Source organism: Heterocephalus glaber, unplaced genomic scaffold (genome assembly GCF_053883595.1).
Source record: "Heterocephalus glaber isolate CG9 unplaced genomic scaffold, H.glaber_assembly_v1.0 deba00000809, whole genome shotgun sequence".
NCBI classification, from domain to species: Eukaryota; Metazoa; Chordata; class Mammalia; order Rodentia; family Bathyergidae; genus Heterocephalus; species Heterocephalus glaber.
In genome coordinates, this window is record NW_028258163.1 from 8,778,091 (window position 1) to 8,802,703 (window position 24,613).

General features: G+C 36.7%; 1 pseudogene; it reads left to right on the plus strand.

The window, feature by feature from the left end:
• Positions 1-21,115: 21,115 nt before the first annotated feature.
• On the plus strand, positions 21,116-22,768 carry LOC101710036 (NADH dehydrogenase [ubiquinone] 1 alpha subcomplex assembly factor 4 pseudogene; annotated as a pseudogene).
• Positions 22,769-24,613: the final 1,845 nt, after the last annotated feature.

The window sequence follows — 24,613 nt, forward strand, 5'->3', positions numbered from 1 at the left end:
AACAAGATTGAAAAATTAGAATTGGCAGTATTTTGTGAGAGGTGGCTATTTTCTCTCAATTTTATTCCTAGTTGTACTCAAGAAATATTATTATGAGAATTCTGGTTCATCTTGTGTTCTAATTTTCTAGGGAAAAGAAGCACTAAGCATTACTTTTGGATACCATTATAATGTTTGTAGAAAGCATAAGTATAATTTAAAATGGAATTGACTGGCCTTTTGGAGAGATGTTTACCAATAGCCTCTGGAAGTTGGGTCGTAAGGCAGTTCTATGTGTATTACAATGTTATGCAAGGGCTTTCTGGATGTTGGACAAGAGAGTTGAACATGGGACCCAAAGGTCATAACATTGGGTTACAACAACCCATCCCAATCTTTTCTACTAAAAATTTATACTTTATCATAATAGTAGCAGCTGTGGATCTCAGTAGCTGTGCCTGGGGAATACATGAAGAAATCTTTGTGTTAACCCACTTGGTACAGGGTGGAATGGAAAGGTGTGTGTGTGCACGTGGGCAAAAATGGTGAACTGGGGTTTTTACCCACATAATGCTCCATCTATAACAGGTTTTGTGTATGTTTACCTGAGCATCACAGGGGGTAAAATAAACCCACACCACTCTTCTGATCTAAAAACATATTGTATAATAGTGGAATGTGGGTTTGACTCAGAGTAGATGCACCTGAGGAAAGTAAAAACCCATCTATGTATTCACCCACTTTGCAGACAAATGGCAAGGTGTGTACAGATGCTTCAAAGCAGCAACAGGTGAGTTTTACCAATGAAATGCTCATTACTAAATTTCTGTGTATTTAGGATTTGTTTTTTTAAAAGTTTTCTTTTGATTTTTCTTATAGAATTAGCCAAATTCAGTACAATGGCACATGAAAAACCATATTTGAAAGTTTGGGAGAAAGTCAAAAGTGAATCATCAGATTACTCATCCATGGATGATGAAGACAATAACTTTGATGTAAAGTTCTTGTGGCAGTGAAATGGAGCAAGAATTGACTGATACAGACACAGGGAATGCAGACCTCTTTGATTCAGATGATGAAGAAAACAGCAATGTGAGTGCATATTTGACTAGTCAAAATGTTGCAAAGTGGTCATGCAATCAAATAGAGTGATCTAATGTTAATAAACTTGGGCATTATACAGCCACGTTTCTGACCTTTATGATATTTACATTATGCCCCTCATTAAAGTCCACACAACTCCTCATTTATCTTCTTTTTTTCCCTTAACTTCTTTTATTGGTACATTTTAGGTATAAAACACATTTACATTTATCATTGGGAACATGGACCTTTACATGATGTATCTTGGTTCTTATTTGTTCCCCATTCCCTGCCCTCCCTTCACCCCCTCCACCCTTCCATATTTATAAAGACTTTGTTTCCTTTTTCTGCATTTCTCAGAATTTTTCCTTTCCCTTCTTTCCTTTCCCCTAGCCCTTCCATTTCCCCTACCCCTTTGGACCTTTTCTTCCTATTTTGCATTATCAATTATTCATTTTAATCATTGATACACTTTAGGTATACAATATAACTACATTCATCATTGGAGATTTACACCTTTACATAATCTCTCTTGGTTCTTATTTTTCCCCCTTCCCCTGCCCTCCTTTGAACTCCTCCATTCCTCCCTATTTACAAACACTTTGTTTCCATTTTTTCATTTTCTCATAGTAATTCCATTGCCTTCTTTCCTTTCACCTACCCCTCCCACTTACCCTTCCCCTTTGCCCTCTTTCTTCCTATTTCACATTATCTAGTATACCTTTTAGTCCTTATTTACACTTTCAGTTTCTCACACTAGAGAAACTATTCGGTATTTACACACGTGTGTCCTATTTATTTCACTTAAGAGCATTGCCTCAATGTGTATCCATTTAGCTATAAATGTCTCTAATTTTTCATTTTTTTATGGGTGAGTAGTACTCCATTTTATAAAAAAAAATTTAAAAAAATTTTCTTACCCAGTGTCCAGTTGATGGGCATTTTGCCTGCTTCCAAGTTTTAGCTATTACAAACCGTGCTGCTATGAACATGGGTGTACATATATCACTGTGGTATGATTCTTTTAATTCTTTGAGGAAGATACCAAGCAGGGGAGTACCTGGGTCAAATGGGACTTCCAGTCCTAGTTCTTTGAGGTATCTCCATACTGATTTCCATAGTGGATCCACCAGTCTACACTCCTACTAGCAGGGGAGCAGTGTTCCTCTTTCCCTACAGCCACACCAGCATTTGTTATTGGTTGATTTCATGATAGCAGCCATTCTTTCTGGGGTGAGGTGGAATCTCAGCATTGTTTCCATTTGCATCTTTCAAATGACCAGTGATGTTGAACATTTTTTCATATGTTTATTTGCTATTTCTACTTCTTTGTCTGAGAAATGTCTGTTCATTTCAGATGCCCATTTTCAGACTGGGTCTTTAAATTTGGGAGGTCTGATCTTTTTAATTTCTTTATGATTCGAGTTAGTAGGAATTTGTCTGAGGAACAGCAGGTGAAGAATTTTTCCCACATTGTGGGTTGTCTCTTCACACTGCTGGTGGTTTCTCTTGCTGTGCAGAAACTTTTTAATAAGAAGAGATCCCACTTGTTTATTGTTTGTGCTAGTTCACGGGCAACTGAGGTTTTGTTCATAAAATCTTTTCCTATACCAAGGTCTTCAAGAGTACTACCTAAGCTCTGCTCCAGCTGATTCAGCGTTTCTATTTTAATATTTGAATCTTTAATCCATTATGATTTTAGTTTAGTGTATGGTGAAAGATATAAGTCTAGTTTTAATCTTTGGCAAGTTGAAACCCAATTTTTTCAGCACCATTTATTAAAGAGGCTATCTTTACTCCAGTGAAGGTGTTTTGCTTCTTTACTGAAGATGAGATGGGTGAGTGTGTCTGGAGTTGTTTCAGCATCTTCTACTCTGTTCAACTGGTCTTCCAGTCTGTTTCTTTGCCAGTACCATACTGTTTTTATCACAGTAAATTTGTAGTACACATTCAAGTTGGGGATTGTGATACCCTCTGCCAGGTCTCTGTCACTTAGAATTGCTTTTGCTATTCTGGGTCTCTTCTTGTTCCAAATGGATTTTTGGACGGTTTTCTCAAGGTCCGTGAACTATGATGCTGGGATTTCAACTGAGATTACATGGAATCTATCTAGCAGATTTGGAAGTATGGTCATTTTAATTATGTTGATCCTTCCTACCCAGGAGCAAGGGATGTCTTTCCATTTTCTGATATTGTCTTCAATCTCTCTTTTCAAAGTGCTATAGTTTTCAGGGAAAAGGCCTCTGATTCCTTTCATTAGGTTCATTCCTAGGTATTTCAGTTTTTTGGATGCTATTGTGAAAGGAATTGTTTGCCTTATTTCTCTCTCAGTGAGTCTGTTGTTCGTGTAGAGGAGAGCTATCGATTTTTGTGTGTTGACCTTGTATCCAGCTAATCAACTGAATTTGGTTATTAATTCTGGAAGACTTTTATGGAGTTCTTGGGGTCTTCTATATAGAGTATCATGTCATCTGCAAATAATGACAATTTGACTTCTTCATTACCTATCTTTATTCCTTTTATTTCTTTCTCTTCTCTAATTGCTATGGCTAATGTTTCCAAAACTATATTGCACAGGAGTAGTGATAGTGGACATCCTTGTCTTGTTCCTGATTTTAGTGTGAAGGATTTCAGTTTTTGACCATTTAGTATGATATTGGCTGTTGGTTTTTCATAGATGGCCATTATCAGATTGAGGTAGAGTCTGTCTATTCCAATTTTTTGTAGGGTTTTTTTTTTATCATAAATGCATGTTGGATTTTGACAAATGCTTTTTCTGCGTCTATGGAGATAATCGTATGGTTTTTGTCCTTGGCTCTATTGATATAATGTATCACATTGAATGATTTGCATATGTGGGACCATCCCTGCATACCTGGGATGAATCCCACTTGGTCAGGTGTATGATCTTCTTGATGATCTTCTACATTCTATTTGCCGGTATCTTATTAAGGATTTTTGCATCTATATTCATTAGTGAGATTGTCCTATAGTTCTCTTTTTCAGTTTGGTCTTTCTCTGCTTTGGGGACCAAGGTGATGCTTGCTTCCTGGAATGAATTTGGGAGTATTGCTTCCCTTTCAATTTCATTGAAGTGTTTAAACATTAGTGGCAGTAGTTCCTCTCTAAATGTCTTGTAGAATTCAGCAGTGAAGCCATCAAGACCTGGGCTTTTCTTAGTTGCTAAGTTTTTAATTACATTTTCAATTTTATTGGTTGATATTGGGATGTTTAGAATTTTTAGGTCTTCTTCATTCAACTGTGGTAATTCATATCTAGGAATCTGCCCATTTCTTCTGTGCTTTCCATCTTATTGGCATATAGGTTCTGGAAGTAGGTATTGATGATCCTCTGGATTTCTGCTGGGTCCATTGTAATTTCACCCTTTTTATTCCTAATTGCATGGATTGCATAGCCTTTTCTTTCCTTTTTCTGATAAGGTTGGCTAAGGGTTTCTCAATTTTGTTGATTCTTTCAGAGAACCAACTCTTGGCTTCATTGATTTTTTGTATCGTTCTCTTAGTCTCCATTGCATTGACTTCTCCTCTGATCTTTATAATTTCCTCCCTTGTATGAGCTTTGGGTTTGTCCTGCTCTTCTTTTTCTAGAAGCTTGAGGTTCAGCATAAGGTTGTTTAATTGGGCTCATTCTGTTTTCCTAATATGTGGATTCACTGCTATAAATTTCCCTCATAAGACTGTTTTCATGGTGTCCCATAGATTCTGATATGTTGTATTGTCATTGTCATTTAATTGAAGGAAATTTCTGACTTCTTCTTTAATTTTCCCTGTGACTCATTGGTTATTCAGCAGTGTGTTGTTCAATTTCCATGTGTTTATGAAGTTTTTGCAGTTTCTTTTGCTGTGGATCTCCAATTTCATTGCACTATGCTCTGATAATATACAGGGGAAAACTTCAATTCCTTTGCACTTACTTAAACATGTTCTATATGTGAGTATGTGGTCTATTTTGGAGAACGACCCATGTACAGCTGAGAAGAATGTGTATTCTGATTTTGTGGGGTGGAAGACTCTGTAAACATCCTTTAAGTTCATTTGTTCAAGAGTTCGATTGAGTTCTAGTATTTCATTACTTATTTTTTGTCTAGTTGATCTATCTATTTGTGACAGTGGGTTATTGAGGTCCCCCACTACAAATGTATCAGTGCATATATGACTTTTCATGTTCATTTGCATTTGTTTTACGTAGTTGGGCACACTAGTGTTTGGTGCATGGATATTTATGATTGTCATCTCTTCCTGTTAGACTGTTCCCTTTTCAAGGATGTATTGTCCTTCTTTGTCTCTCTTAATCAGTGTTGGTTTGAAATCTGCTTGATCTGCAAAGAGGATAGCTACTCCTGCTTTTTTTCAGGTTCCTGTTGCATGGAGTATTGTTTTCCACCCTTTAACTTTCAGTCTATGAGTTTCATTTTGAATAAAGTATGTTTCCTGTATTCAGCATGTTGTTGGATTTTGCTTCTTGACCCATTCTGCCAGTCTATTTCTTTTGATTGGTGAATTGAGACCATTAACATTGATGGTTATAACTGATACATATTGACTTATCATGGTCATGACTTTTTCTTTTTGTTGGATTTTCCCCCTTTGCTTTTAATTTCTTGTCCTACTCAATGGGTTCATTCTGCTGTGCTTCCTAGGGTTATGATCCTCATTGTCTGTTCCTAGGATATTGTGTAAAATTTTTTGGAGTGCTGGTTTGGTATTCACGAAGTTCCTAAGGTGCTCTTTGTCATGAAAGTATCTTATTTCTCCATCAATTTTGAGAGATAGTTTTTCAGGGTACATCAATCTGGGTTGGAGGCTGTTTTCTTTTAGGCCTTGGAATATGTCACTCCAAGCTCTTCTTGCCTTGATGGTTTGTGTTGAGAAGTCTGCTGTGATTCTGATGGGCTTTCCTTTGTGTGATTTGTTTCTTTTGTCTATCTGCTTATAGAACTTTGTTCTTCTGTTGAGTTTCTGAAATCTTAACAGTTATATGCCTATGTGTGGATTTTTTTTTGATCCAGGCTATTTGGAGTCCTATATGCCTCACTTATCTGTATGTCAAGTTCTTTTCCCCTGCTTGGGAAGTTTTCTGCCATTAGTTCTGTGAAGAGTTTTTTTATGTCATCCCCACTCTCTCCTGTTTCTTCATTTACTCAGATCAGTCTTATGTTATTCTTCTTTGCATCGTCTAGCAGCTGCTGGATTGATTTCTCATATTCCCTTGTAATTTTGAAGCAATTTTTCTTTTCCTGGTCATTAATTGCAATTTTATCTTCTATATCTGAAATTCTGTCCTCACATTGGCTCATTCTACTGTGTAGACTTTCAATGGAATTTTTAATCTCCTGGAAATCTGTTTGCATCTGTTCCATTTGTTTCCTATGTTGGGATTCCATCATGTTCCTCAGCTCCTTTCTAGATTTCTTAATCATGTCTTGCACTATGGGCACAGTCTCTGCTGTCATCTGAGAAATTATTTCTGATTTCATTTTTTCCAGATCCTCTTTTGTTCCTAGTTCAGGGAGTCCAGGTGGTTGAGTATCAGAGTGTTCCATCTCATTTCCCTTTGGGGTTGCTGTAGGAGATCTGGATGTCTGGTTTTGAGACTTGTTTACGTGTTATCTCATTTCAACCCTGGTTTAGGGTGCTGTTGTCGACTGCATGGATCACCTCCTCTGATCTGGGAGCAGTGGGACAGAGGGTCAGAAGCCCCTTCCTCTGGGCCTGGAGTGGCAGGATGGATGGTGGCCTGGAAGCCCCTTCCTCTCCTCATTTATCTTCTTCCCACAGATATCTACCATCCTTTTCATGAGGTACAGAATGAGGAAGAAAGAAATTTCATGTGAGAGCAAGTCACATTCCTTATAGGACTGACTATATTATGTGTGGAGCCCTTTGCAAAAGAAAAAAATGAGACTCTTTGTTTAAAACTTCAGACTTTCAATATGGCAGTATCAGAGCCTAAGCAAGACTAACCTGTGTGAGAGAACAGCTGACATATCAGTGAAGCTGGTCCTTATTCTTAATACAAAAATTATAGACTTGAAAGCAGGAATTTCATAGCATTTTTTAAATATTTGGACCAAACTGCTAACTGTTAATTTCTTGTCTGAAAGGAAAAGAATGAGAGACTCACTCATTTAAATAGGTTCAAGAAATATATATAACTGAGCTTTCTGTACTGGTGTTTAAAAATTTTAGTTTCTGTTCAAAACAGCTACCTTAGAGTAGGGTTAAAGCCATCCTTAAATTTTCTCAATGTTATAAGTCTTCTGCATCTTACTCCTTAGAACTTTGAAGTGCATAAGCAACTGCATGAGTCAACTAACAGACTCAACTTCTTCTGTGTTCGAGACAATTAATACCATGCATAAGAGAATCATACAAATACCCCTCCCCTATTGCTCACTGATAACAGATTTTCTCATCTTCAATAATTCTATATAAATCTCCATTTATGGTAGATGTTTCAAAGAAAGCCTGAAAAAGTACTGGAAAACTATAAAATAACACTCAAGTAAATTAAATAACAAAATAAACAAAAATAAAATAATATTTCTAGGTATGGGTATTTGTTGCTCTTCTGTGGTTAAATTGATTTATTTTTTAATTTTCTTTTAGTGCTGCTGTACAATTTCTTAAGCATTCAAATAAGAGAGCATCACCACTCAATATATTCTAATAACAATAGTCATCATTTCTTACAATGATCAAGCTTCTTGATGTGAGCAAGTTTGCCAGTTTTTGAAGACAGAGAAAAAGATATTTTGTGCTTTGGTGGTGGATCAACAATTAAAAAAAGGCAATTTTTTCAGTCAGGTGCCCCTGTATATATGTACTTAGCTCAGGAATGCCAATATTCTTGCCTGAAAATCAAAATAAAGCAAGATGCTTGAGACTCACCTCACCTTCCTGCTTGTCACCCAGGATGACTGTGCTATGGCATTCTGGTATTTTTACTAACACAAAAGTGTTTCTTAAGGAGAGGGAGGACTATGGTGTCAGATGGGCCCTGGACAGCCAACCTCCTATTACCTGCATTGTCACCCTGATAGAAATCTTGCTTTTAAGTTATGCTAGGATAATCTTGATTTATAGACAATTAAATGCCCTTTGTTTATTTTTGCTTCCACATACATCCTTCATCCAAGTAAGACCATTGAAATCCAAATACTCAATTACCTTCTCTAACCCAGGAAAATGTAGAAAATAATAGAATCAAACTAATGAATCACAACTGAGTGATTTGAGGTTGATTTGTCATATGACCCTTCCCACTGTTGCAATAGTCTTTGGCATAGGTCAGGAGCAGGAAACAACTCAGCCTAAGGAGTGGAGTGGGGAAGCCACACAGCTTTTCTTTTCTCTGTCTGATGTCAGTGTGTGACCAAATAGCTGCATGGTGGAGTTTGCTCTGTAGGCATGCCTCCTGCCAAAAACACACTGCTGGCTTCAGAAGTGATGGACAGTAAAAAAGACATCACATCTGAGCGTCTGCTGACTCTACAAGAGGTATTCTCAGGAACCTCCATGATACTGGACACGAAAATTTTATTGTATATGATTTTCATTTTGTTAAGCCTGTAGTAAACTCCTTTCTGTTAAAATCAGTTATTTATGCTTGTTTTAATTTTTCATAATATATTACTCAGAATGGAAAAGCATGAAAGCCAAAGGGAGTCAGAAGGAAAGAAGCAGTCTCTGTCAGCAGCCTCGATGTCCATTCAAGGTGGGTGAAATATATTAGCAGCCCCTTCTATTTAAACCACAGATGATATAAGGGCCTGGGCCTTGTCACTATTATTGCTTAGACATCTAGAACTTAATTTGTTACTAGTAGTTAATAGTGTTGTGAATTCCTAGAACAACAAATAAATTCTCCTGGTTGAAAACAAATGATATCAGACACACATTCTGAAACTCCATCATCCTGATCATCCATGGAGAAATACATGGATACACATTGCCTAGAAGAGTCTTTCATCCAGGAAGAAAACTAACTGTGACACTATGATAAAGACCTAACTTTGTCCTGACCAAACCACCTGAAAGCTATTTACATTGTAGTTATCTTTCCAATATACTGATTTTAGAAGGCTTTTACGTTCATGGGGTTATCCAATTATCTCTAAAGAAAGGCATATTAAAATCAAAGAAGACAATATTATTAGTGAAAAATGTTATGCTCAATGCCCGTTCTTCCCACCCACCATGACTTATGAGACGATACACTTTTCAAACTTGCTAAAAATGCAGAGACAACACTAATCATCCAAATGAGACCCTTCAACTGCAGAGCTGAACTTTTCCTACAGGCAATGGTGCAGACTTCTAAAAAGTTCAGGGATTTCTCTAATTAACTGTCTGAAGGGAATGAAGAAAATGTAATGCTTTATTATGCCAATCCAAAAGGATTGGTAGTGGAAACATAACTACTGGCTTCACCAAGGACTGCATATCTATCTACCCTATCTCATTAGGATCTTTATGGTCTTTCAGATGACAATGACTTTTAAAATGTAGTCTCTGTTTCTGGCAATGAGTGGTACATGGAGGAAGGAGAGAGGGAGGGAGGGAGGGAGGGAGGGAGAGAGAGAGAGAGAGAGAGAGATAGGAAAGAAAAACCAGCAATTACTGTGCAGTACTCAAATCTGCCTCCCAACAGGAGAACTGTGATTTGTGACACACATCAAGAGGTGCTGGCAAGATCAATCTGTGGAGATCCCTCTGATAGAGGAATAATGAGTTGACAAAGACCAATGTTCAGTTGGGTCCAAGCCCAATAAGATTACTGTTGAGCATCATCAATATTGTCTCTGTTTGGAACTGACACAATCAGACTGGAATCAATTGTATTTTCTGCAGCACTGTCACACATGATTTTTAACTTTGGTTCACAACTCTGTAGAGGAGCTTGCAGATGTTGGCAGATTTTTACTAACTTAAGGGATGTCATTATTAAGTAGGAGTTTCACCCTCACAGTAATTTGTGGCTCTACTGTATTTCTCTGAGGTCTGTATATTGAAGAGGAAAGATAGGAGGAAAAGATGCAGGAAATGAGGGATTAGGGAGAGAGATTTTTCTATTTAACCCCTCCCCTTTCATTATTGTTTTTCTTTCTTCAGTGTAATGACCAGACACAGCATGTAAATCTGTAGACTGTTTCTTTGCTCTTGTTTAACTTAGGTTGGAGATCAAAAATTTTTAGTCAAATACAGAATCATAAAAATTTTTCCACTCTGAAGCAACAACAATAAAATTGCTCACTCACCATCAAAAGGCAGAGGGTATATGTAGATGGCTCTGTTTAAAAAATATTAGAAGTTGTTCAAGGAGTTGGAAAATCTAAAAAGCAATTTGATTTTTAAACAATTTCTGCATTCTCCTCCAGTATGTTTTATAAGCCATTATTCCCAACACAGCCATCAACTTCATGATTCATGAGATCCACTTATTTCCAGCTCCCCATCCCCAACCCTGTCCATCCCAGATCTCTGATACTAGCTGCCTAACCTAGCTATTCAAAAACACTATCTGATCCATGAACATAGAATCGAGTAAAGAACAATTCAGTAAGAGACGAGGGCTGGATTTCTCTTTGTTGCAAGCATACAGAACAATGACTGTACTAGATCTTTCCCATTGAAATATAAACTTTGTGAGCAGTAAGAACTGCATAAAGACAAGCCAATTTGCAGAGCCATACCTCCCAACTTAATAGGTTCACATGTTACTTAACAAGCTCAGATTTTTCAATCACATTAAATATATCAGTAGTATTTCTGCCTCACCAAAGCAAGTACAGTGACTATAATACAGAATCTCACTCCCAAGCCCATGATAACATAAATGATCAGAAATTTTATGTAAAACATTCATTTATGGTGGCCTCTCTGGTCTCTAATCACCACTCCCTGTCTTTGACCAAGCCCGTGTGTCCCCAAGAGGTAGGATTTTGCCTACTTTCTTGAGCAGGGTTCTTTGTGGAGGCTGGGACCTATGGTGGAGACTTCTTTGATGAATCGTGCAGTCACTTACCCTCGAGGTCCTGCTTCAGCCCAGAGGCTCTGTAAAGTACAAGCGTCTACTCCAGATCATCCCAAATTATGGCTGCTTTCCCACAGTGGTAAATTTTCCTTCTATTCCCCTCCAAAGACTCTCACTTCTACTTCCTTAGAATTGCCCCTTTAAGAAGTTAACATTAGAAAACAAAGCAGAAAAGAATTTATCCTTGGATTACTTTTATTTTGATTCCAACACAATGGGGCCAAGCACAAAAAGCCCAGTTTACTTTCTCAAAATGTAGTTAGAAAAATGAGGAAAAAGCATAACTAAAATCTTAATAAATTATTCTGTAAATGTATAGGTAAGTGGCCTTGGAAAAGTCTCAGTCCCTCTGAGCCTTACCATAAGCCTGGGGTGGGAGGGAATAATATTTGTGAGGATCAAAGGACAAGCAAAAGAAATGTTTAGTTCACGCTAAAATATGAATGGTAGCAGTTACTTTTGATTATTTCATGTGCCTTGAAAAGCAGATAGCTTTTGTAGTTAAGAGATGGGAGAGAAGAAGAGAGTCCAGTCTCTTATACACTTCATTTCTTGGGTGATTTGGATCTGTTCTGAATGGACTACTATGTTGAGTTCCATGTTACTAAAATCCCTAGAGACTTTGCAAAGTCAACACTTGCAGCACTTCTCTGCCAAAGTAGGAAATGCCAGTGGCTCCATTAGGCAACTCCCATAGGAGTACCTCCATTCTCAGGAGGGCTTCCCAACATCAGCTTGGCCTTAAATATTATGAGTATCTAGGAAAGGAGTGAGGAAATGTCAGTGTGCGTGTGTTTGATTTGAATCTCTGTGTGCAACACTGAAGACTTGAGTGTCCCTAGAGGGTATTTAAATAAATGCCAGTGTTCAGGGCTGGCCTCATATTTAAACAGATTAAGCCTCTGCCTATTTGGTTTAAATACACCAAAGCATTTTTGACTGGTAATGGAACTCCTATCAGATAATATTCCAACCCTGGAAGTACTTCCTTAGGGAAATGCTTAATTTAATTGGGTTAAACATTGCTTGATTCTTGGATAGATAGATAGCAGTAAGGTCTGGTTTGACTGTTCCCCCCACAGCAGGATTTGGGGTCCTAAGGGTCCAGATCAGAACAGGAGTATATTATTAGGTGAAAGGAAGAGGAAGCCCAAGAACAGATGACGGAAAGCATATGTGGCAGCTGAGAGCAATAGGTAGAAGAGGGACGTAGAAGTCCTGTATATCTAGGAGACTAGTGGTGGTCCCAGGCATCAGGCAGGGCAACAAGGAAGGGAAAGGAAGTACAATCCAAGGTAAAACAGAAAAGCACAAAAGATTTGTCTCTGCCACAAATACTTGCAGGATCTTTCCTCCCATTCTGAAATTAATTAAGCATGGATATCATAGACATATATTTCCCACTCAAAAATGAGGTTAAAATGTCCTGGAAGGGCTATTTAGACACAAGGAATGAGCTAGCTGGTCTGTAATTCAAATCTATTGTTTACTATTTTTGAGCCGCTGTTGCTTTGAGTATCTATTGAGCTAGGTGGATTTAAATTGCACATACCTAACAGACCCAACCAGTTTTCCTACTGATAATATATAGGGAAGAATCAACAGACTCCCTTCTGCAAGTCTTCTGGCCATAAGGTGTAAGAAGAATTAATAAAGGGGAGGGCTACATGATGAACCAGGCCCAGGCTCACTGCTCCACGTCTATCTCCTGCTTAGAGATCACAAAGGGAAAAGCAGGGTTTCCTATGTAACACACCTCTTTGGGCCTCACATATTTTTCCCCACAAATTTCAGACAATCACACTAAGGACTGGAAGTAGGGTTGTTCAGTAAATCACTCAGATTTTTGCTAGATTAAATAGCCTGACCCTCTGAGGAGCAGTTCTGAAACTATAAAGTTACTATTAATTATCTGGAAATAATTTGTTTTACCCAGATGATTCCTGAGACCTTTCAATCAGCCAGGTTTTACATTCTGTGTGAGCTTTCCAGAAAACACTTTTGACTTTAGGATGAAGAATGATTGTCTCTTCATCTTTGTTCCACTGCAATGTAGTTGCACCATTTTCTAGTCAATAAGCAAAATCTGACAACCTGGATAGATATAACTTGGTCTTATTTTCCTAAGAATAAATGGCAAAATATTATTACAGAAACTCTTTCAGGGTTATCTTGGTGCTAGTGCTAACTCCATAATTTGCAGATTTACCAGTGTGAACTTTATAATAAAACAGAGAGTGCACGCGCACACACACACACACACACACACTTAATTTTGTGGTAACAAAATACTGATATGTTCACTTTTAAGCATGTTTCTATTTTGACAAATAACAGAAAAGAATTGATTCTGTTTGATGTTTTGCTTTTTGTTAAATGATTTGCTTATCTTCTTCCCCAATTTTGTACATCTATTGTAGACAGTTTTGTTGAATACTGTTATAGCTCGGGAAAACAACTAAAATGTTGGAACAGTGAATGGGGGGGCACTCACTTTTTAGCTCACTGCTCTGGTGGTTCAGTGGTCTCTCTTTTAGTGATTTACTCCAGCTCCCCTTGCATATGAAAAAGAACTTGTTGGCTGGAAACTCTCTTGTTGGTGTTGCCTTCTTCAATTCTGTTCTACATGGTGTGAGCTCTCAATGTTAACAATTAAAAAAATGGAGAGTTTCTGAAAAGTAATAGCTCGGTGCTTCATTTTAGAAAGAGGCAGGATAGCAGCATAGTTAAGGGCAGGGCACTGGGACCAAACTGTCTCAGTTGAAATCATCACCTTGACATTTATTAGCTGTATGACCTCTTTTTAATCTCAATTTCTTCATTTGTAAAGTAGAGATGGTAATAACAGTATATGTCTCTTAGGGATTCTGAAGAATTAAGTAAATTAATACACACAAAGCACACAAAACAATGTCTAAGACGTGGACAGAAATAACTAACGTTAGTTATTTTATGAGAAAATATAGAAGCTGTGTTAAGAGATTAAATACCTTATATATTGTGTACTCTCATTATGGATATTAAATGTTATTATTTATTAAAATGCTAAATTAGGTTTTAAAATTAAAACCAGTAACAAATTACATTTAAATAATTTAAAGCCTAATAATATGGAAAAATATTTCTAGGGAGAATATAGTCAAATTTTTTTAATTCTACAAAAATAATATTGAGTTATTTCTGTTAACTGGGACAAACAAAACTGAGAGAAGGGTAAAGGAAGTCCAAAGCCACAAATTAGAGGTAATCCAGATTTTGAGATAAAACATAAAGGAAAAAAATCAATAAATGACTATTAGGACAGGAAGTAGGGAATCATATCACGTAATAAGAAAGAACGATGATTCAAGACCCAAGATAAGAATAAAGTAATGATAATCTTAGCTAAACAGATATTAGGACAGATCTCTGAGCAGGTAATTTGGAACAGGAGTGAAGAGTAGAGCTGAAATAGAAGATCAAACTCCTGTCACTGGAAAAAAAAAAGTGTAATAAGAATGAAGGCTTGAAAGCCTTTTATGAGAACCAAGGCAGGAGCTCCAGTCTGAGGGAGATCCAATTCTCAGGAATTAGAGCACAAGATTATGTCTTGGCCCGACACCAGTGGTATGATCCAGAAGAAAGACAAATGTAAGAGTTTGCCAATTTCCATGGTATGAATGATCCTACATCACTTATTTAAAGCTATACACATGATGTCAACCAACTCACAAATTTCCTAAAATCTTAGCAATGGCTTTCATTAGCTAGTATAAATCACTTTCAGCCCAAATGTTGCCTGGTTTTTAGAACTGAAGCAAACAAAAAGATAAAGACAGACTCAGAATAGGATTTCAATGCTGAATCCTCAAATGTTTAGCGAGACCCTCTTCATCTCTTCTGCCAAAAATCAAAGATTTAATCCTGAAAGATTAATTAGATATGCCACTCAAAGAGCACGGAAATGAGCAGGCTCAAGAAGAGCTGAGCTGACCACACTCAGCAACCCTACCCTGTTTTATTTGCACATCTTGGATTAGAAAAAGCAACTCTATATAACCCTCAGCCACAAACATGGGCTGACTAGCCAGTTCACACTCAGTGCAAACTCTGGGCGAGCAATATGGACTTCCCGATCAAGTTCTTCCATGATAGAAACTGAAGTGGTACTGTACATGCTGTTTTAGGAGAGAAAATGTTATCTCATTATCCTTCTCATAAATTATTCCACTTTCTTCCAGCATGAAGCCTACAACCAGTTGATGACAATGACAACATTACTTCAGTAAACTAGCTAACATTATTTCAGTAAAGTGTGTGTGACTGGCATAGTTCTAGACAGTTACTTTTGTTGGTCTCTGCTAACTTTTATTGAAGTGGGTTTCAAACACTTACTTGCTAAACCCTAGGTCTTTACGAGTATTGGAAGGGAGACAGTGCCATGGGGCCAGGGCCATGCATTCTCACCTTGGCTTTATAGAACAACTCCACAAACATCTGTTTATATTCTTAGGTTTCATGGAAAATTTCATGCTCTAAAAAGAGCTTCATTGATTTAAAAAAATCAAGAAGAAAACTTAAAACAATATTGTTTTAAACTCTATTGTTGTGATTTTCTTGTCATAAAAAGTTAAGATCTGAAGTAAAAGACGAAATTACCCGTTGCCCTAATAAGGCTTTTGGTCACTGAAACCCAATATCCAACACTAGCAATTTACAGAAAGAAAAGTTTACTTTAGCTCACAATTACAGTCCATGATCAACTGCCTCCAAGGAAAAAGAAGGCAGGCCTGATGGATGGGTCTGCAGCTGGAAGGCTGCTCGTATCATGGCAGCAGAGAAAGAAGGAGGAGATAGGGAGAGAGGTACACGTTCCAGGTCACACCCTTAAACCCTCGTAACACCTTTATGGTCCAATCACCTTCTAAACACACAAGACTGGGGGGGACATTTCAGATCCCAACCCTAACACTGATAAATACCTGAACATCCCTAAAATAAGTACTGTTGACCTTTTCTTATATACCCTTCCAGATTTTTTTCTTCTGTACATATGTTATGATAGGTTTTAATTTTTACATTTAACATCTGGGAAAATTTATACTTGCCCAGAGTAACAGAGAGAAGCAGAAATCTCAACAAAGGGCCTTCTCTTTTGTTCTTATCAAGAAAAAACTGGGCAGTTCCCTCTTTTTCCTTCAGACAAAGATCATGTAAATTTGTCCCTTTGTCTTTCTGTGAAATCCAGTGGTACAGCTAATGGTGACAATCACATCTGCCTGGTCTATCACTTATATATAAGTCAACTGTCCCCCAGAGGAGGAAGCCCCACACTAAATTTCATAAAATAAAATACATCTCCATGGGAATGGCAAAGACCAGATAGATGGTTTATATTCTGGCCCCATGGGTTCATACAGCTCTTAAACGTTATCTCGTCCCTAGGCCAGGCTTTTATCATTAAGCATTAATGCCATTTAAAAAGGCATAAAAGATTGTTATAAACTTTGAATGATTTTAAGAGCAAATAAATGCTAGCTTATCAATTTCAGCGTCAAAGAATATTAAAATTAGATTAAAAATATACAATTAACCTAATACATTTTAAATTTGGACTAATTGTTTGAAATTCAAAAGGACCCCAGGATATTTTTCACTTGAAACACAGAAATAAAAAATTTATACTAAACAGGCAGAGTTTGCCCTCAAGGTTGAAAACATTAATCATCATGCATCTAACTGTTAACTGTAAAAAATCATTTTTCTTCTGATTTAAAGGGAATTATTTAGTGAGTGTTTTTAACTTCTCTGCTTTCTCAAGCAGAGGCAGTAACATGGGGTCAGGTTCCGGGCTCCTCTGGCCCTTCACGTCTCCCTTCTCTACAAGGAGCCGCCTTTGATATACAGGAGAGCTCCTGGCCCACAGAAGAATGCACAAAGCTCAGGAAGAAATAGGAATCTGCTAGGAATGTAATTGAGATTTAGTTACCGAATTCAGGAAATCATTGGAGCCAAACAGTGTTCTTCAGAAGGAGGTGCGCATTAACCCCAAACATGAACGTGAAGCGACAATCAGTAAGAATAGGTCTTCACTATACTCCCTGTGAATCTGTCCACAATATTCAAAAGAACATTAATCTAAAAAGAACACCCTTAAGCAGAAACATGACTCTTCATCAGATGAGTGGGAACATCTAATACATGGAACCAGGTAGAATTGAATATACTTTATACTCTATAATGCAGCTTTCTCATAGGGCCAGTTACAGCTACCTGACCAGCCTATAATGGTATGGTTGGTTTCTTAAGTACTGAAATTTCCTTAGATGAGAGCCAAGGTCAGATTCCTGGTACAAAACTATATTCCACATGTAGCACTGAAATAAAACTCAAAAGAACTTCTAAACTTTGGTGCTGTGGGTAACAACCTTTCACAGTCCAGGGATGAATTTTAGAAAAATATTCATCATTAGTTGGTTGAGGTTTTATTATTTTTGCTTTAACAGCTTTTTAAAATAATCAAAATTCTGGACACATGCTGTCTACCAGAGTTAATGCCATTATCTCTTGGGGGTTCCTGGTTATTATTTTACTTCTAACACTGGTATCATTTGCTGCGGTACCAAATTACCAGATCATAGCAATGTGTTCTTTTTCTAGCCAAATTCTAGGATGTTTACCATGGAAATGTGAGTAGTTCACTGATTAATTTCTTCCTATTTTCAGTATTTTTTCTTTCATACTTTTTCAAAAATTAAATACAATGAGTAATTTTCTTACTATACAAGGCCCTGTGCTATCTGGGAACATACACTTTTCCTGCGTTCCTAATATTACTACTGTCAGAATTTCTTTTTTAAACCCTAAATTTCATTGGAGGTTAAGGAAAATACATGTGTATTTTCTTCCCATTGAAGTTTCTGGAACTCTTGAGTTGTATCTGTGGACCTCAGTCAAGATGTGCCCTCGTAGGTCGCAGCAGACACAGTCATTTCTCTGTTTGTTATCTGCTTGGTCTCCTTGAGAAGCATACTCTTTCCTAGTATGCTTTCCTTGCAAAGAGCCAGCTCTACATCTGCAAGTGAAAAGCAGAACATGTGGGGATTACTGTCATCTTGGAGATGTCCCTTTCACAATGACTAGAAAGCAAGAGTCTAAATATTCTTTCTAAGTTTCCCTTGCCTCTGACTGGAATTCCTCAGAGGTGTGACGATCATGATAACTGAGGTACTCTGACTGAAATATATGCCTTTCTTGGATCTTATCTCCTCTTTTTGGAGGGTGGAGGGGGTACCAGGGATTGAACTAGGGACCTTGAGCTTGCAAGGCAGGCAGCAGAACCACTGAGCTAAATCTCCGGCCCCTTGTCTCCTCTTCTAAGTCTCCACCAGCTTATCCCAGGAATACTTCTAGTGGATGCCATTCCCAAGAATCCTCATCACAGTATCTGCTACTAAGGAAGCCAACATGAACACAAATCAGGATAAGACTTAGGTCAACGAGATGCAAAATATTGATTTGTATGTTCGAACTTACTTTATGTAAATAAAATAATTTTCCAGTTAAAATTCAATCTAAACTCTAATCAACAAAATAATCAAACCCACATTACACTGGAAAAGATTTAGAACAATTGCTAAGGCAAATTCTTCCACTTTTAATAATAGTGGACTAGGTAATGCAGACTAACCCTCCTGAGAACATCTTGGGTGGAAGACAGGAAAATAAGGGAATATTGAAAAAATATAAAGCAAGTAAATATTAAAGTAAATGTTAAGCAATATTGACAACATGGAAATAATAACTGTTTTGTTGTGTGTGTGTGTGAGTTCTAAAAACATGTGGGAATGAAACTAAATTATTCGCAGATCTTTGCATTATTAAAGAAGACAATAAGAGCTCCAGTTAATACTAGACATTTGTAAGCCACAAATGCATGCTGTAATCTCTAGTATAATCACCAAAAGGACAGTAAATGAATATATAATTTCCAAGCTAACAAAAGTTATATTATTAAAAATAATTACGCCAACAGATAGCAAGCAAGAGGAGAAAACACAGAGACATTGGAAGAAATGGAAACCACTAAAAATATAGTAGATATAAGCCCACAATACTAATAAACATATTCAACATAAATAGACTGCTTCAATTAAAGACAAAAGTCCATCAGATAATTACAAATAATAAAATGAATAAAAATTGTTTTCAAGACATATTCTAAAATGTAATCATTCAGAAATATTAAAAATAAAAACAATAAAAAGCTAGAATTTCATATTAATATCATACACAGTAGACTTTAAGAATTGCCAGAGGTAAAGAGGACTTCATAACGATATGGAACATAATTCACCAGGAAGATATAGCAATTATAAATGTATACATATCATTTATATCTTCTTTGTCATACAGATAGCAGATAAGCATATATTAAAAAATGAGATATCACCGCAGTTATTAGACTAAACAAAATTTCAAACACTGACAATACAAGTGCTAACAAGGGTGTGAGTCAACATCATAGCTTATGGGAATGCAAAATGGTTTAGCCATGTTGGGAGACAGTTCAACTTTTTTTTACAAAACTAAACATACTCTTACTATATCATCCAACTATAGTGCTTCTTGGTATTTACTCAAAAGAGTTAAAAATTTATGTCCTTGTGAAAACCTGCACATGAATGTTTATTATAGCTTTATTTATAATTGCCAGAACCAGGAAGCAGCCAAGATGTCATTCAGCAGATGAATAAAGAGAAGTATATCCAGACAATGGAGTATTATTCGGTTCCAAAAATGAAATGAGTTACCAATTCACAAAAGGACATTGTGTGACTTAAATGCATATTACTAAGTGAAAGAAGCCAATCTGTAAAGGCTAAATACTTATGATTTCAACTATGAAAAATTTTGGGTAAGGCAAATCTATGGAGACAGTAAAAAGATCAGAGGGGTTAGGGAAGAGGAAGGTATACAGGCAGAGCACAGAGGATTTTTAAGCCAGTGAAAATACTCTGAATGATATTATAGTGATGGATACATGTTATTATAGATTTGTTCAAACTCTCAGAATACACAACACCAAAGATGAAACCTAATGTCAACTATGGGCTTTCAGTAATAATGCTATGTCACTATAGGTTCACCCATTGCAACAACTGTACCACACTGGTGGGGAATGTTAGTAAGGGGGAAACTTAACTTGTGTGGGGAGCAGGGATAGATGGAAAATCTCTTTACCATACTCTCAATTTTTGATGTGAAGCTGAAACTTCTCAACATAATAAAGTCTACTTTTAAAAACCTCACCAACTTTTTGGAAGGCTGAAGAAGGAAGATCACAAGTTCATGGCCAGCCTGGGCAACTTAGTGAGAACTTGTCTCAAATAAAAACTTTTTAAAGGATGGGCGTATAGCTCAGCACTTCCTGAGTTCGATTCCCAGGAGTGCAAAAATATATAAATAAGTATCCCACAATGAGATAGCCCCAGAAGTAATATTATTTTGAGGGATTAAAAATAACTATTAATGAGGAGATATGGTATTATTCTAATACCATAATTACATTTAGATAGGAGGAATATTTTAAAATTCTAATTAAAATAGGAAACATATAGGGACACCGAAAGTACATAAGGTAATGGTTGGGGCCTGGGGGTGAAGTTTGTTTTTGCTTTAATGCTTTAACTTCAGTTGTGGTGATGGTTGCATAATTGTGTGATCATACTAAGAACTACCAGCTTGCATAGTTTAGGTGAATTATATACATAAATTACATCTCAATTAAGATATTTTTAAAATTAGAATTAGTGATAGTGAAGTAGAGATAAGAAGACTAATACTTGCCAGATGCAAAAGAAACCTTACTGCATGATTCTACCTATACAAGGTGAAAAAACAGACAAATGAAACTTCACACTGAGGTTGCAAAACAAAGAACAGCAAAGAAGTGAAGGGGCTGGTTACACTGAGTGGGGGCCAGGGAGCAGGCACTGACTGGACAGAAGTTGCCAAGATGCGGGTAAATGATACAGTACTTTCAGACCTGAGTGCTAGCCACCTGGCTGTGTCCCTTCTTCTTGGTGAATGGTTCAACTGTACATTTTTGCTTCCTGCATTTTCTCAAACCTGTGTTCTATTTTCAATAAAAGGTTAAAAATAAAACAATTACTTTGAAAAGTAAAAAAAATATGATAAGCTTTACCAATTTGAGAACATTAATGTATGTAGTTTTTTGTGGTGGTGGTTTTATTGTGTGAATAACTAGATTCTACTGAATTAATAAATTGAGAATATTATATTGATTTTTTAATGTAAGTCTTTTAACATTTTTAATATGTCTTTAGAGAATTCTAATAAATGGCTGCTTAATTTAAGTTTATTTTATTATCTCCTAGACATGAAATAGGGCATTTGGGGTTATCAAATACCCTGAATAATGGAGTTATTAGGTGTCACACAGTTTTAGGATGTTAGAATCCATTTAAAAATCATTTCATACATAATGCTAAGCATCTTTAACTGTTATTCAAAAAGCTAAAAATTACTTTGTTTTAATACTTTTAGGATCATTGTAACAAACATCAACTGTCATTGTGCCATTGATATATAGAGGGCCCTGGGAAACAAGTTTTGCTTGACAGATTTTCAGAAAACAGTACTTCTAGTTAAACTCTGAAAGGACCGTTGTAGTGTCGCCTTACTTGGAGAATTAGAATTTCATCCAAAATACATTTTTATTGAGCCTCAGTGATAAGAGAATTGCCTTTCTTCTCAACTTTTTTCCTCTGACATAACAATCATCTGCCCCACACTAATTTGTGAAGCCCCATTGGTACATGCACACAGGCATGCACCTGCACACACACGCGGTGATTTTTGCTTTAAATTCATACATATTTTTAGAGTCTACATCTATTTTCTATCTCAAGACTTTAAGTATTCTTTTCTAAAAAGGAACCATACAGAGAAAAATAAGTAAGTAGCAGAGTACAGGGCTCATCAGACAGTGCGGTGTTTGTGTGTTTAAACAACAACAAAAGAGACTTGCCGGTGGGCCTGGAGGTCACCTACGTGCGTCGAGAACCTGAGTGCATCATGTTATAGAGAGCATAGGGGCTGCAGTGGCTCGAGCGATTAGGAATTTCAACTTAGAGAACCGAACAGAATGGGAAATCAGCAAGATGAAGCCGTCTGCGGCCCCGAGGCACCCGTCCACCCGCAGCGTCCTGCAAGAGATGAGCGACCATCCGGAAATTAAGAGAGGAATTGCTAGGAAAAATGACAAGCTGCTGTCATTATTGAAAGATGTATATGTTGATTCCAAAGATCCTGTATCACCTCTGCGGGTAAAAGATTCTGAAACATGGCAAGAGACAAAGGAATCCAGATTGCCAAAGGGCCATCACTTTGGTATAGATATTAAGAACATTCCCAAGGGCAAGATTTCCATTGCAGAGGCCTTGACACTTCTCAATAATCATAAACTTTATCCAGAAACATGGATTGCTGAAAAAATAGTACAAGAATACCATTTAAAACTGGAAGATGTAAATTCGCTTCTCAAGTATTTTGTTACTTTTGAAGTCAAGATCTTTCCTCCTGAAAACAAGAAAGCAATAGAATCAAAATGAAGAAAATCACGAAATTACTTTTCTTGTGTGTACTTCTCATCCTTTTGCTTGCTTATTTACTCAATTTTAGCATGTTAAATTATAGAAATTACCAAGTGTATGATGCTCCTTTCTTTGAGAGCATACTATTTATTGAGCTGTGTTGATGTTTCAGGATTGCTAATAGAAACTATTTTGTCTTTTTAAATATTTAGGTTTAGGCATAGTTCTATGTATATGTCAGCATGACTAATCATATCTACAAATTTATTATAAGTGAGAGAAATACTGCATTTCGGGCACATGATAACACTTTAAATTAGTCACATGGCTTGAACCCCACATTTAACATTCAAAATTTCACCTTCCAATTTAGATTTATTAGTTCATTCTTTGTAACAGCTTTCCTGACTCCTAGGATGGAAATGTTTTCTTGTTAGGAAAGAGAAACTGAACAGTCGGGTCAAATAACACTATTTCCAATACATCTTTGAGACTGAATTTCTACTATGAGATGAATGTAATGCTTTCTTAAATGTAAGGGTTACTGTGAAGATAAATTCAAAGGACCAAGCAAATGTAAATTATTTTTTGCAGTTGAGAACAGATGCTTGAGGAAGATACATGACCTAAATTTATACAGTTTGTGACAGAGCCAGAATTTAGGTTTTCAAAGTCCTAGTGGTATATTCTTTGTGTAATGGCAAAAAGAAATCTATTTCAAGAGGGTAGAGGTAGTAATTGTGATTGTCAGTGTGCTTCCAGGGAAAGATAGGTATTGCTACCTTGCAGAGATTCCTTTGGAAATACTGTGGAAGCTGCTGAGGAATTCACCATGATGACACAATGACACATTTTTAATAATGCTTAAAACAAGATGAACTGAGATGGGAAACTTGGAGGCTTGTTTTCAAATGCATATGAATAAACTATATCTACTTTAGTTCTGGTTCAGTAGAATAGTCCTTTTATTAAAACATGAAAGAACTCAAATCAATATGAACTTATGTTTTAAAACTGTAAATCACTCAAAACCATTATGCTTTATGTAAAGATCAATAATCAAATCACCAGTAAAAACAAAAAACAAAAATTATTATAGTAAAAAGACACATTACCTGGGATAAATCCGACTTAGTGTGTATGATCTTCTTGATGACCCTCTGTGTTCTGTTTGCTAGTATCTTGTTGAGGATTTCTAGGAATCAATCTAACAAAGGAAGCAAAAGACCTCTACTCTGAAAACTACAGCACTCTGAAAAAAGATATCGAAGAGGATACAACAAAATGGAAAGACATCCCTTGCTCCTGGGTAGGAAGAACCAATATAGTGAAAATGCCCATACTTCCAAAACTACTATATAGATTTAATGCAATGCCAATTGAAATTCCAACAATATACTTCACAGAACTAGAGAAAACAATCCAAAAATTCATTTGGAACAATAAGAGACCTAGAATAGCTAAAGCAATTCCAAGCAACAGAGACATGGCTGGAGGTATCACAATCCCCAACTTGAAACTATGCTACAAAGCTACTGTGATGAAATCAACTTGGTACTGGCAAAGGAACAGACTTGAGGATCAGTGGAATAGATTAGAAGATGCAGAAACAACTCCAGACATGCTCAGCCACCTCATCTTTGACAAAGGAGCCAACCACCATCATTGGAGGAAAGATAGCCTATTTAATAAATGGTGCTGGAAAAACTGGATTTCAACCTGCCAAAGATTAAAACTAGACCCATACCTATCACCATGCACTAAACTAAGATTGAAGTGGATTAAAAATCTAAATATTAAGACAGAAACACTAAACTTTCTGGAAGATAAGTTAGGTAGAACTCTTAAAGACATTCACATAGGAAAAGACTTCATGAACAAAACCTCAACAGTACGGG